Here is a 13,596-nt window from a genome sequence, read left to right as displayed (position 1 = left end):
TCTTAGCAAGGACAGGGCACAATCTAATTCTAATATTCAAGAAAGTTATTTGCTAATAATAGGTATAACTTTCAAAGCAGAAAATAGTCATTACAATTTTAAAAATATATATTACATGCCTGATATGGGTAAGGCAGTGTGCTAGACATTGGAAGTCTTTGACTACGTGCATACGTGTTTTTTTTTTTTTTTTAATTTTTTTTTTTTCAATGTTTATTTATTTTTGGGACAGAGAGAGACAGAGCATGAACAGGGGAGGGTCAGAGAGAGAGGGAGACACAGAATCGGAAACAGGCTCCAGGCTCTGAGCCATCAACCCAGAGCCTGACGCGGGGCTCGAACTCAGGGACCGCGAGATCGTGACCTGGCTGAAGTCGGACGCTTAACCGACTGCGCCACCCAGGCGCCCCATGTGCATACGTGTTTTATGGGGACATTGTGCTGAGAATTTTTTTTGTTTACTGTGACTTTTCCCCCGTCGGTAGTTAAGGGGTAGAGAGAAGCAGGTATGGCTATTGTAAATTAATTTATTATCCATATGGCTTAGGGATTTGTATATTATATACAAATATATATAACAAATATATAGTATTTAAATTTATATTTATTTATGTGTGCTTCCTTTCAGTACACTGTCATTTCATAATTTTACTGATAGGCAACCATTAAATGACACGTTTGCCTCATCACACTTAAGCGCTTTATGTTGTTGCTTTTAATTCTTACAATAACGTCTTAAGTTGATATTATTTTTCTCATATTCTGGATGAGCAAAGAGACTTAAATGGAGTGACTTGCTTAAGATTATAAAGCTTAATAAAAATATGGTGGATTTAGTTGGTCAGTCATCCGACTTCGGCTTAGGTCATGATCTTGGGGTTCAGGACTTTGAGTCCTACATCTGGCTCTTTGCTGTCAGCGTGCATTTTCACTTGGAATCCTGTGTCTCTCTCTCTCTTTGCCCCTCCCCCTGCTCTCTCAAAAATAAACAAACATTAAGAAAAATAAGGTGGGGGCGCCTGGGTGACTCAGTCGGTTGAGTGTGGGACTTTGGCTCAGGTCATGATCTCGCAGTTCATGAGTTGGAGCCCCTCTTTGGGCTCTGTGCTGACAGCTCAGAGCCTGCAGCCTGCTTCAGATGCTGTCTTCCCCTCTCTGTCCCTCCCCATCTTGTGCTCTGGGTGGTGCTCCAGGGTGGCTCAATTGGTTAAGCTTCTGACTTCAGCTCAGGTCGAGATCTTGGAATCCCTGTGTGAGGCTGTGCTGACAGCTCAGGGCCTGGAGCCTGCTTCAGATTCTTTGTCTCCCTCTCTGTCTACCCCTCCCCTGCTTGGCTCTCTATCACTCTCTGAAAAGAAAAAAAAAAAAAGAGTGGATTTAAACCCAGTGTTTACACTTTTTACTATGTGAAGTACTGTTTCTGTTACATATTTTGTTTAGGCTTTCAGAGTGTCCCTTGGTTCTGATGTTGAGGTGAACAAGCCCATCCTGTATGCCTCTTTAGGGGCTTTTGAGTTCATTTAGCCAACTTTGAAGGCCTAGCTCTGTCACCAGTTTTGGGATCTTAGACTTCTGTAAACCACTTCTGTAAAATGAGGATAATAACTCTGTTTTGAAAGGTTATTGTGAGGATTAAATGTACTCCATGTAAAGTATGGTACTGTGTCTGCACATAGCAAGTACTGAAGTGTTAGCTGCCTATTTATTAGTAGCAAAAGAAGTAGTAATTAATTCATTACAAAGAAACATTAAAAGTTCATATTATAAAATAAACACTAATACATGACAAACATTTATAGTGTGCTACCTGGGAAATTGTACAAGCCTTGAGTATTTCATAGAATCAAAGAAATTTAGAATGAGAAAAGATTTTGATTAAATAGGATCTATTTTCTCTTTTTTTTTTTTTTTTTTAGATGAGGGTACTAAGGGCTGGAATGATAAAATAAATAACTCACCCCAAATATTGCAGTTGCACTGTGTCAGTCTAAGTGCAAACTGGCTTTGTGACTGTTCACTTTTTTCCCCTGTTGATTTTTTTCCCCATGTCCATGGAAACCCCGATCTCTATTAAGGAATATAATTTGTTGAGGATGTAATCTTTTTTCTTTATTTATAGGAATCATCGATACTAGTACTCAACACTGATTTCTAAAATACAGCCAATGTAAGTTGGAAGAGAAATAATATATTTTGCCTTTTTATGGCTAAGAACCTATGATAGCATAATAATGCTTTTGGTCAGAATCCCTTTGAGCAACTGGTCAATGGAAAAGTTTCTCTAAAAGCACTGTTTAGATTTTCATGATAGTCAAATAGAAGGTCTCCAGCAATAGTTTATTTAGCTTTTGGGGGAACGCTTATTTGTTATTGTTTTAGAAATTTAAAAGACAGAAAAATGCAAAGAAGATGAAGGTCATGTGTATTCTTATCCACAATCACTGTTACCATCTTTGTCCTCGTTTTTCTTTTTACTCCATTATTTTTGTGGTGGTAATTGTAATTGAGTTGTGCTATTAGGTCTATTCTATCTAAAGATAGATGACAGATGAAAAAAGTTGTATTTTAACCTTGGTTATTTAGGACATTTGGTTGAGCACCATACTCACAAAGTTAATGACTCTCTTTGTGGACCAGCAAACTACATTTTCTTTCATAAGCAAAAACAGTTGTTTGCAAAACTAAATCACTTAAAACAAATGAGTGCGAATTATTTAGCACCTTTTAAACTAAAAGAACTACTTAAATTGTGATCTTTTGGGGCACCTGGATGGCTCAGTCGGTTGAGCGTCCGACTTCGGCTCAGGTCGTGATCTCACAGTTTGTGAGTTCCAGCCCCACATCAGGCTCTGTGCTGATAGCTTGGGGCCTGAAGCCAGCTTCACATTCTGTGTCTCCCCGTCTCTCTTAGCCCCTCCCCTGCTCGTTCTCTGTCTCTCTCTGTCTCTCAATAATAAATAAATGTTAAAAAAAATTTTAAAAAAAAATTGTGATCTTTTTACCATCATTCAGGAATATAATTATAGAATGGATGACACATTAAAAGGGGAAGCATTGAATGCTTTGGCTAGTGAGTGAGCTTAGCCCATCACCTAACATCCATATCTAAAAGTTTTACTATTTTTTCTATCACACACGCACATAACCTTTGTGATAAATTCATAATCTACCACTATGATGAGGCATTTAGAAACTAGGTTAGATGAGGAAAAGTTGTAGGTACTTGTCAGGTTGAGCTTGGAGAAGAGTTGATCGGTGAAAAATACTAGCTGTCTCCAAATAATTGGTAAACCTCATAAAATATTAGGAGTATACTTAGATTATATAGAATATACTTACTCTTTTGTCCTTCAGAGTAAAACTGGAAACAGTGAATTAAAGGGTTATGTAAATTTTTGTTTTACACAAAAATGAAGCCATTTGGTTAATAATGAAATGGATTATATGATGAAGTCTGTAGTTTCTTGTTAGTTATTTTCAAACTGAAACATGAAGGATTGGTCATCTGTGTGGATTTTTTCAAAAGGAGTGCTTTGTTGTGTGTCAGTTTAGTCTAGATCTGTCAGATTCCCTATAACTTCCTAGGGTCCATGCTTTTAATTTTTATACACTAAATACACCACCTTGTTTCTGAAGTTTCTGTCTTCTGAAAAATGCATATTTTTTGTATAAACACAAAATGCATAGCTTTCAAAAATACTTTATACTTTGAGATTTATGGACGAAGGAAAATTTGTCAGTTCCCATTAATCTCAAATATTTTGTGACTTCTAAATTTATGCATCTCTATGAAACCTACATTCTATCTATCTATCTATCTATCTGTCTATCTATCGGAATGAAAAAGCTTTCACTTCTTGTTTTAGGTAATTGACTCTTAATACTTTCTGAATTGTCATATTCCATTGGACACTAACATTACTGAGATCATCCATGGTCTGTAATATTGCATACATGGTCCATAAATAGATCCTTTTGAGAAAGGGTGTGGGTTTACTGTATAGGCATTCAGCTTTCCTTATTCTGCCCAAGAAGCCATAGATAGTATCTTTGATTCATTCCAGCTGTGTCTGGTGTAAAAACTGCTAAATGAATAAGTGGTGTTCTAGCTTTGGGTTTTTGAATCTTGGAGTCTTGAAAAGTCTGATCTATACCTAGTTCCTAATGTCAATGGGAAATGTATTCTCTGCATCTTTACTGTAATCTTTCACTCATTACAACTTTTGAAATGAAAATTTATAGATTATAACTTGTCTGATGATTAAAATTTGTTTGATGTTGGTTTTTATTTCCCCATTGCTTGTTTTTCCATGTAGGGGACCATGTTTTGTAGGTTTATAAGGGCCTTACTGGCTTGCTTGTTTTCTTAAAACTACCATGTATGAGGACCACGCTGCCAGTTTATTTATTTATTAAAACTTTTAAAAAATTTTTATTTACTTTTGAGAGAGAGAGAGACAGCGTGAGTGGGGAAGGGCAGAGAGAGAGAGGGAGACACAGAATCTGAAGCAGGCTAGGGTCTAAACCGTCAGCACAAAGCCTGATGGCAGGGCTTGAACACATGAACCATGAGATCATAATCTCAGCTGAAGTCAGATGCTTAACTGACTGAGCCACCCAGGTGCCCCAAATCACAATTCCAGTTTAAATCCAGGATTGCTCACAGTTAAAAAGTATCTTCTAAGTTTTAGTGTATTTCTATAAAGTAAACTGGGTTACTGAGCATTTTTGGGCTAGTGGATGAAGAGGTAATGAGTGTTATATAAAGGATGTGTTAAGGTGGACATGTTTACTTTGTCAGATAGAATTACAGGTTTCAAGATAAGCTTCTCTATAGGAGAGGGAGTCATGATTGTGCAATCCTGTTTTTTAAGTATGTGCTATGAGCTTACATTTAGACTTACGGAATCCTAGAAAAATGAAAAAGGTAACTGGTAGAGAATATTTACTCCAAATATTTCTTACTTTTACATAAATGAAACTGGGGGTAAAGAGTGACCTTTTTTTCCTGTATAGTCACAGCTATTTAAGTTGGGGGACAGGATTAGAATGGCATGGGTTTTAAATCCTTGCTGTCACTTTCAAATGATGCAAGTCACTTAAAAATTTTGAAACTTGAGTTTTCTCATTTGTAATATGGAATAACACCATTTTGCAAGGTTATTTTCAGAATTAAGGAAAATATCTTTAAACAAATGCCCAAAATTGGCTAAGCAGATCATAAAAGCTAGATATTTACTATTAAATGTTTATCATTAGACCTAGGATTGCTTTGTTTTGTTTAGGTACTTTGATTATTTTGTGATTATAAAAGAGGAAATAAAGGTAACCTCTAACTTTGCTACTTGTAAATTTTTCCAGATTGTTTTTCTTTTTAAGGGATATTGTACACATTTAATCTTTTTTATTTGTCCAAAACTGGCTCTTTAGGGTTTGTTACCGTGAATGAAGTATGTACCTTCTGCAGGGTTTTGAGCAAGAATCCTATGACCTGACTTACGTGTTAAAGATCACTCAAATGTTCTTGGCCTCTAGGTATACTTAAGACTTCTCGTTTGTTTTGTTGAGCTACCTTCTTCTTTCCTAAAAAAGTCCGTTGATATTTTAAACTGAATTTCTAATAAATACAATTTAGATAGAATTATCATCTTTATAATAATGAGTTTTGCTTTTAGAAAACAAAAAGTCTTCATTCATTCAAGTCCTTTATTCCCTTCTTTATAGTTTTACAGATTTCTTCATATTAACCCTGGTTTACTAGATCATTTTTATTCTAGTAATTTTATATTTTTTATTATTGTGAATTGTCTCTTCTTATGTTATAATTTCTTAACTCATTGGTAAATAGGAAAGTCAGTTTTTTTATTATTTCTTATATTCATCTACTACACTGCCGCCTATTTTTTAAATAGACTTTATTTTTTAGAGCAGTTTTAGGTTCAAAGCAAATTTGAGAGAAGGTAGAGATTTCTCATATGCCCTCTACTCTTAACACAGGCCTAGCCTCTACCATTGTCAATAACCCTTATCAGAGTGGTACATTTGGTAGAATGGATGAATCTGCATTGATACATCATTATCACCCAGAGTCCTTTGTTTACATTAAGGTTTACTTTTCAGGCTGTACATTCTTTGGGTTTGGACAAATGTACAATGCTATGTATTCACCATTATAGTGTTGATTTAGAGTAGTTTCACTGCCCTAAAAATCTGCCTGCTCATCTCCCCACTCCTCCAGCCCCTAGCACCTACTGATCTTATTTTAGTGTCTCCATAGTTTTGCTTTTTCAGAATGTCGGATAGTTGGAATAATACAGTATTTTGGACTGGCTTCTTTCACTTAGCAATATGTTTTTAAAGTTCCTCCATGCCTTTCCATGGCTTGATAACACATTTCTGTTTCAGACTGAATAGTATTCCATTGTCTGAATGTACCACAGTTTATCCATTCGTTTCCTGAAGGACATCTTGGTTGCTTCTAAGTTTTTGGCAATTATGAGTAAACCTGTTATTAACATCCACGTGCAGGTTTTTATTGTGGGCATGTTTTCAAATCCTTTGGGTAAATACCAAGGAGTGCAGTTGGCCGATTATGTGGTAAGAGTATGTTTAGTTTTGTAAGAAATTGCCCAACTGTCTTCCAAAGTGGCTGTACCATTTTGTGTTCTCACAAACAGTTAAAGAGTTCTTTTTGCTCCATATCCTCATCAGCATTTGGTGTTGTCAGAGTTCTTCGTTTTTGCCATTCTAATAGGTGTGTAGTGGAATCTTGTTCTTTTGATAAGATGACATAAGATGAGAATCTTGTCATATGCTTATTTGCATTTGGGTATCTTTGGTGTGGTGTGAAGGACTTTGATCCAATATTTATTTATTTGGGTTTTTTGTTTGTTTTTTATTTTAGTTTTGAGAGAGGGAGAGAGGGAGTGAGTTCAGGGGAGAGGGATAGAGGGAGAGAGAGAATCCCATGCGGTCTCTATGTTTAGCGCAGAGCCTGATGCGGAGCTTGATCCCTTGACCCTGGGATCATGACCTGAGCCAACATTGAGAAACCTACGCTGAACTGACTGAGCCGCCCAGGCACCCCTGGTCCAATATTTAATCACGTTGTTTGTTTTGTATTATTAAGTTTTAAGAATTCTGTGTGTATTTAGAACAAAAGTCCTTTTATAAGCTGTATCTTTTGCAAATTATATTTCCTAGACTGTGGTGTGTCTTTTCATTCTTTCAACGGTGCCTTTTTTTAGCAGAAAATTTTAATTAAGCACAGCTAATCAATTCTTTTTCTTTTTTTAAATGGATTATGCCTTTGGTATTGTATCTAAATAGTTCTTGCCAAACCCAAGGTCATATAGGTTTTTCTCCTGTATTATTTTCTAGGAGTTTAATAGTTTTGTTTTTTACACTTGTGTCTGTGATCCATTTTGAGTTAATTTTCGTGAAGGATGTGAGGAATCTGTCTAGATTCCCTTTTTTTCTTTCTTGGCCTGTGGATGTCCTGTTGTTCCAGCACTATTTGTTGTACTTTGCTCCATTGTATTGCTTTTGTACCACTGTCAAAGGATAATCAGTTGAATATATTAATATGAGTCTGTTTGGAGGCTGGCTGTTCTGTTCCATTGATCTATTTGTCCTTTCACTGATGACTTGATGACTATAACTTTATAGTAAGTCTTTAAATTGAGTAGTGTCAGACCTCTAACATTGTTCTCCTTCAGTATTGTGTTGGCTATTCTGGGTCTTTGCTTCCCCATATAAACTTTAGAATTGGTTGATATCGGGGCACCTGGGTGGCTCAGTCGGTTAAGCATCTGACTTCTCAGGTCATGACTTCATGGTTTGTGAGTTTGAGCCCTGCATCGGGCCCTGTGCTGTCAGTTCAGAGCCTGTAGCTTGCTTTGGATTCTGTGTCTCCCTTTCTCTCTGCCCCTCCCCCACTCACACTCTGTTTTTCTCTCTCAAAAAATGAATAAATGTTAAAAAAAATTAAGAATTGGTTGATACCCACAAGAAAACTTACTGGATTTTTATTGGGATTGCATTGAATTATAGATCAAGTTGAGAAGAATTGATATCTTGACAATATTGAGTCTTCTATCCAGGAACATGGAGGTTGTCTCCATTTGTAGTTCTTTGATTTCTTTTGTTAGAGGTTTGTAATTTTCCTCATATAGATCTTGTATATATTTTGTTAGATTTGTACCTAAGTATTTCATTTGTTGGGGTGCTAATGTAAATAGTATTGTTTTTAATTTTCCAATTATTTGTTACTATTATATAGAAAAGTGCTATAATTGCTTATTAGTCCAGAATTTTTTAAAAGATTTTAGATGATGATTCTCTCAGATTTTCTACAGAGATAATCACATCATCTGTGAACAGACATAGTTTTATTTCTTCCTTCTCAGTTTATATGCCTTTTATTTCCTTTTCTTGTCTTCTTGAGTTAGCTAGAATTCTAGTACAGTGTTGGGAAATCTATACACATTTAATTTTATTTTCTTGTCCTACTGCATTGGCTACAACCTCAACATGTTGAAAAAGAGTGGTGAGAGGAGACTTCCTTGCCTTGTTCCTGATCTCAGAGGGAAAGCTTCTAGTTGCTCATCATTAAGAATAATGTTAGCTGTACGTATTTTATAGATATTCTTTAAGATATTCCCTATCTACTTGTAGATTACTGAGTTTTTTTAAAAAAATTTTAACATTTATTTATTTTCAACAGACAGAGAGAGACCGAGCATGAGCGGGGGAGGGGCAGAGAGAGAGGGAGACCCAGAATCCAAAGCAGGCTCCAGGCTCTGAGCTGTCACCACAGAGCCCAACATGGGGCTTGAACCCACTGACTGTGAGATCATGACCTGAGCTGAAATCGGATGCTCAACTGACTGAGCTACCCAGGTGCCCCTAGATTACTGAGTTTTTATTATGAATGCCCTGTTGGATTTTGTCAAGTGCTTTGCATCTGTTCATAACATTATATGATTTCTCTTCTTTAGCCTTTGATATGATGCATTAAATTAGTTGATTTTATAAATTGTATTTATTTATGTGTTCAGCTGCATGCTGGCTAATGCATGGGCTTGAACTCATGATTCTGAGATCAAGATCTGAACTGAGATCGAGTCAGCTGCTTAACTGACTGAGCCACCCAAGCACCCCTAATTGATTTATTTTAAATGGTGAACTAAGGTGCGCCTGGGTGGCTCAGTTGATGGAGGGTCCAACTATTGATTTCAGCTCAGGACATGATTTCAGTGTTGTGGGATTGAGCCCTGAATCAGGCTCTGTGTTCTGTGTGGAGCTTGCTTAAGATTTTCTCTTTCCCTCCCCCCCTTCCCCTGCTTGCTTGCTCACTCTCCCTCTCAAATAAAAATCAAAAAATAAATAAATGGTGAACCAGCTTTGCATACTTGGGATAAATCCCTTGGTTGTGGTATATAATACTTTTTTGCACATTGTTGTAAATTATTTTTACCTATTTTTAATATATTGCATATATGTTCATGAGAGATACTGGTTTCTAGTTTTCTTATGATTTTATTTGGTTTGATGTTAGGGTAAAATTGGCCTCATAGAGTGATTTAGGAAATATTCCCTTTTTCTGTTTTCTGAAAGAGATTGTAGAAAATGGATATACTTAATATTTTTTTTATGTTAGGGAGAATTCATCAGTGAACTCAAGTAAGCCTTTTGCTTTCTGTTTTGGAAAGTTACTGATTATTGGCTTCATTTTTAAAATAGATACAGGCCTTTTCAGACTTTTTCGTGTATGAAATTTGGCAAATTGTGTCTATTTCATGTAGGTTATCAAATTTGTGGGCATAGAGTTGTTCATAGTATTTCTTTGTTGTCCTTTTAATGTCTGGAGTTTGTAGTAATGTCTTCTTTCCTTTCTGTTATTTGTCATTTGTGTCTTCTCTTTTTTTCTCAGTTAGCCCAGCTAGAGACTTACCAATTGTTTTGAACTTTTCAAAGAACCAGCTTTTGGTATTACTGGTTTTCTCTATTACTTTTCTGTATCCAGTTTCTTTGATTTCTTTTCTGGTTTTTATTATTTCTTCTCTTCTGATTTCTCTGGATTTAATTTGGTCTTCTACTTTAAGTTGTTAGCTGATTTATTTTATTTTATTTTATTTTTGAAGATTTTATCTTATCTAAAAAATTTTTACATCCAAGTTAGTTAGCATGCAGTCCAACAGTGATTTCAGGAGTAGATTCCTTAATGCCCCTTACCCAATTAGCCCATCCACCCTCCACAACCCCTCCAGTAACCCTCTGTTTGTTCTCCATATTTAAGAGTCTCTTATGTTTTGTTTCCCTCCCTGCTTTTATATTATTTTTGCTTCTCTTCCCTTATGTTCATCTGTTTTGTATCTTAAGGTCCTCATATGAGTGAAGTCATACGATATTTGCCTTTCTCTCACTGATTAGTTTCGCTTAGCATAATACCCTCTAGTTCATCCATGTAGTTGCAAATGGCAAGATTTCATTCTTTTTGATTGCCGAGTAATACTCCATTGTATATATACACCACATCTTTATCCATTCATCCTTTGATGGACATTTGGGCTCTTTCCATACTTTGGCTATTGTTGATAGTGTTGCTATAACATTGGAGTGCATGTGCCCCTTCGAAACAGCATACCTGCATCCCTTGGATAAATACCTAGTAGTGCAATTGCTGGGTCATAGGGTAGTTCTATTTTTAATTTTTTGAGGAACCTCCATACTGTTTTCCAGAGTGGCTGCACCAGTTTGCATTCCTACCAACAGTGCAAAAGAGATCCTCTTTCTCTGCATCCTTGCTAACATCTGTTGTTGCCTGAGTTGTTAATGTCAGTCATTCTGATAGGTGTGAGGTGGTATCTCCTTGTGGTTTTGATTTGTTTTTCCCTGATGATGAGTGATGTTGAGCATTTTTTTCATGTGTCGGTTGGCCATCTGGATGTCTTCTTTGGAGAAGTGTCTATTCATGTCTTTTGCCCATTTCTTCACTGGGTTATTTGTTTTTTGGGTGTTGAGTTTGTTAAATTCTTTATAGATTTTGGATACTAACCCTTTATCTGATATATCATTTGCAAATATCTTCTCCTGTTCCGTCAATTGCCTTTTAGTTTTGCTAATTGTTTCCTTCACTGTGCAGAAGAAGCTTTTTATTTTGATGAGGTCTCAATAGTTCACTTTTGCTTTTGTTTCCCTTGTCTCCAGAGACGTGTTGAGTAAGAAGTTGCTGTGGCCAAGGTCAGAGAGGTTTTGCCTGCTTTCTGCTTGAGGATTTTGATGGTTTCCTGTCTTACTTTTAGGTATTTCATCCATTTTGAGTTTACTTTTCTGTATGGTGTAAGAAAGTGGTCCAAATTGATTTTTCTGCATGTCGCTGTCCAGTTTTCCCAGCACCACTTGCTGAAGACATTGTCTTTATTCCATTGGATATTCTCTCCTGCTTTGTCAAAGATTAGTTGGCCATATGTTTGTGGGTCCATTTCTAGGTTCTCTATTCAGATCCATTGATCTGAGTGTCTGTTTTTGTGCCAGTACCATACTGTCTTGATAATTATAGGTTTGTAATACAGCTTGAAGTCTGGGATTGTGATGCCTCCTACTTTGGTTTTCTTTTTCAAGATTGCTTTGGCTATTTTGGAGTCTTTTCTGGTTCCATACAAATTTTAGGATTGTTTGTTCTAGCTCTGTAAAGAATGCTGGTGTTAGTTTGATAGGGATTGCATTGAATATGTAGAGAAAAAGATGTAGGGAAAATACGTAGGGAAAAAGAAAAAAAAGAAAAAAGAAGGAAAACATTTGAAAATCTGAAAAAAATGAATACAGTGAAATAGAATAAAATGAAATGATGGAAGCAAAATAGAATTTGAAAAATTTACAAAAAGTAAAAAATATAGTAGAAAAAATTAAATATATTTTTAATAAAAATTGAAAGGAAAGATAAATGTTTTCTCTTTCTGTATTCAAGAAAAAGAAACGGGAAAAAAAATAAAAAAAAAATTGAATAGGTGAATAGATGGACTAGCGAACAGACTGAAATACAATTGAAATTACATTGTTTTCCCCTAGAAGTCAAATTGTGAAGCACTTTATAGTCAGTAAAGTAAGTAGGCGGAGAGATTTGTGTTCATGAAAGAGCAAGGTTGGCCCAGTTGGGCAGAGCTTAGCATAACAGCTCTGTTGTCCACTAGATGTCGCTGCTTAGCTTACTGGGGTGGATTGTTGTGGTGCTTGTAGGTGTTTATGCGCATGCGTGGGAGGGGTGAAAAATGGCATCACTCAGCTACTCAGTCTGTAGTATCAGACTTTATTCTCCCTGATCAGCAGTCACGCACCGGTCCTTTGTCTCCGGCTTTGGTCCACTCTCTGCTTTTACACTGTCCTTGACCAAGCCGTCAGGTTGCCAGGTGGCATCTCCCTCCTGAGTTTTGTCTCAGATGTAGCTGTGTTTCCTGACCCCTCACTTCTGAGGGACTATGGTTTTGACCCGCTTTGACCCTCTGCAGGAGGATCTCACCAAGCAGTGGCCAGGTGCCGGCAGCACCCAGGAACATTTGTGGGAGCGTGCTGTTGCTGATGCCCAGAGACTGCAGCTGGGTGCCACCTACCCCAGAAAAAGCTCATGTGATCGTATAGCAGCAGTGCTTCAGGGATTGTGGAAAATCACAACACACATCTGGCACCAGGCTTTACGCTTAATGACCTTGTTCTAGCACCAGCTAATGTGGTTGTTCCCTGGGGTCTTCTAGGACCTCTGGAGTCTGCTGGGGTGGCTGCACGGCCTCTACCAAATGTCCTCCCAGCAGGGGAACCGCCTCTCCCCTTGTGGCCCAAGGACCTCTGGACCTCACTCTGCTCCTGGGGATTTGCCCTTCCCGCCAGAGCACTGCCCAGCATTGAGCTGTGGAGTTTCAGACTCTGTGCTCCCCCTGTTTATAGAGTCTTAACGAAATTTAAACCCTCTCCTTTCTCCTTTCTCCCTTTTTTGTTCAGTCTCTGTGTCTGTTTCTACTTTTCCAGTTTCCAGCTGCTTTTCGGGGGGGGGGGTTGGGGGGGATGGGGAGTGCTTCTCCCTCCCCCCCTCCTACCTTGGTCCTCTCCGCAAGCACAGACAGCTCCCTGCCCTCCACGGCTTCTCTCTCCCCCAGTTCACCTCTCCACCCTGCGTACCTGCTGAGTTCTGTGGTTCAGATTGTTCAGATTGTTGTGTTAGTCCTCAAGTCAGTTTTCTAGGTGTGCATGATGGTTTAGTGTTGATCTGGCTGTATTTCACGGATGCAAGATGCAAAAATATCTTCCATGCTGTTCTACCATCTTGTCTCCTCCCCCACTAATTAATTTTAGATATTTCTTTTCTTACATGCTTCCAGTGCTGTAAGTTTTCCTCTAAGCACTGCTTTCACTGCATCCCACAAGTTTTGACCAATTTTTCATTTAATTCAAAATGTCTTGAGACATCTTTGACCCATGTTGTTTTGTGTTTCATATGTATTCACACACTTACATACATGTCCACATATGCATAAACATACATAATTGAATATGTTGTTATTTTTACTTCTGTTGGGTCAGTTAATAATAAAAATTTTTATT

General features: G+C 37.3%; 1 protein-coding gene across 2 annotated transcripts in view; it reads left to right on the top strand.

The window, feature by feature from the left end:
* Window positions 1-13,596, top strand: part of SPRED1 (sprouty related EVH1 domain containing 1) — a 138,593-nt gene that overhangs the window by 24,647 nt on the left and 100,350 nt on the right. The window lies entirely within an intron of this gene.

The sequence above is a fragment of the Leopardus geoffroyi genome, chromosome B3 (assembly GCF_018350155.1).
Source record: "Leopardus geoffroyi isolate Oge1 chromosome B3, O.geoffroyi_Oge1_pat1.0, whole genome shotgun sequence".
NCBI classification, from domain to species: Eukaryota; Metazoa; Chordata; class Mammalia; order Carnivora; family Felidae; genus Leopardus; species Leopardus geoffroyi.
The sequence above is the reverse complement of the archived record's forward strand: the minus strand, read 5'-3'. Positions and strand labels throughout refer to the sequence as shown.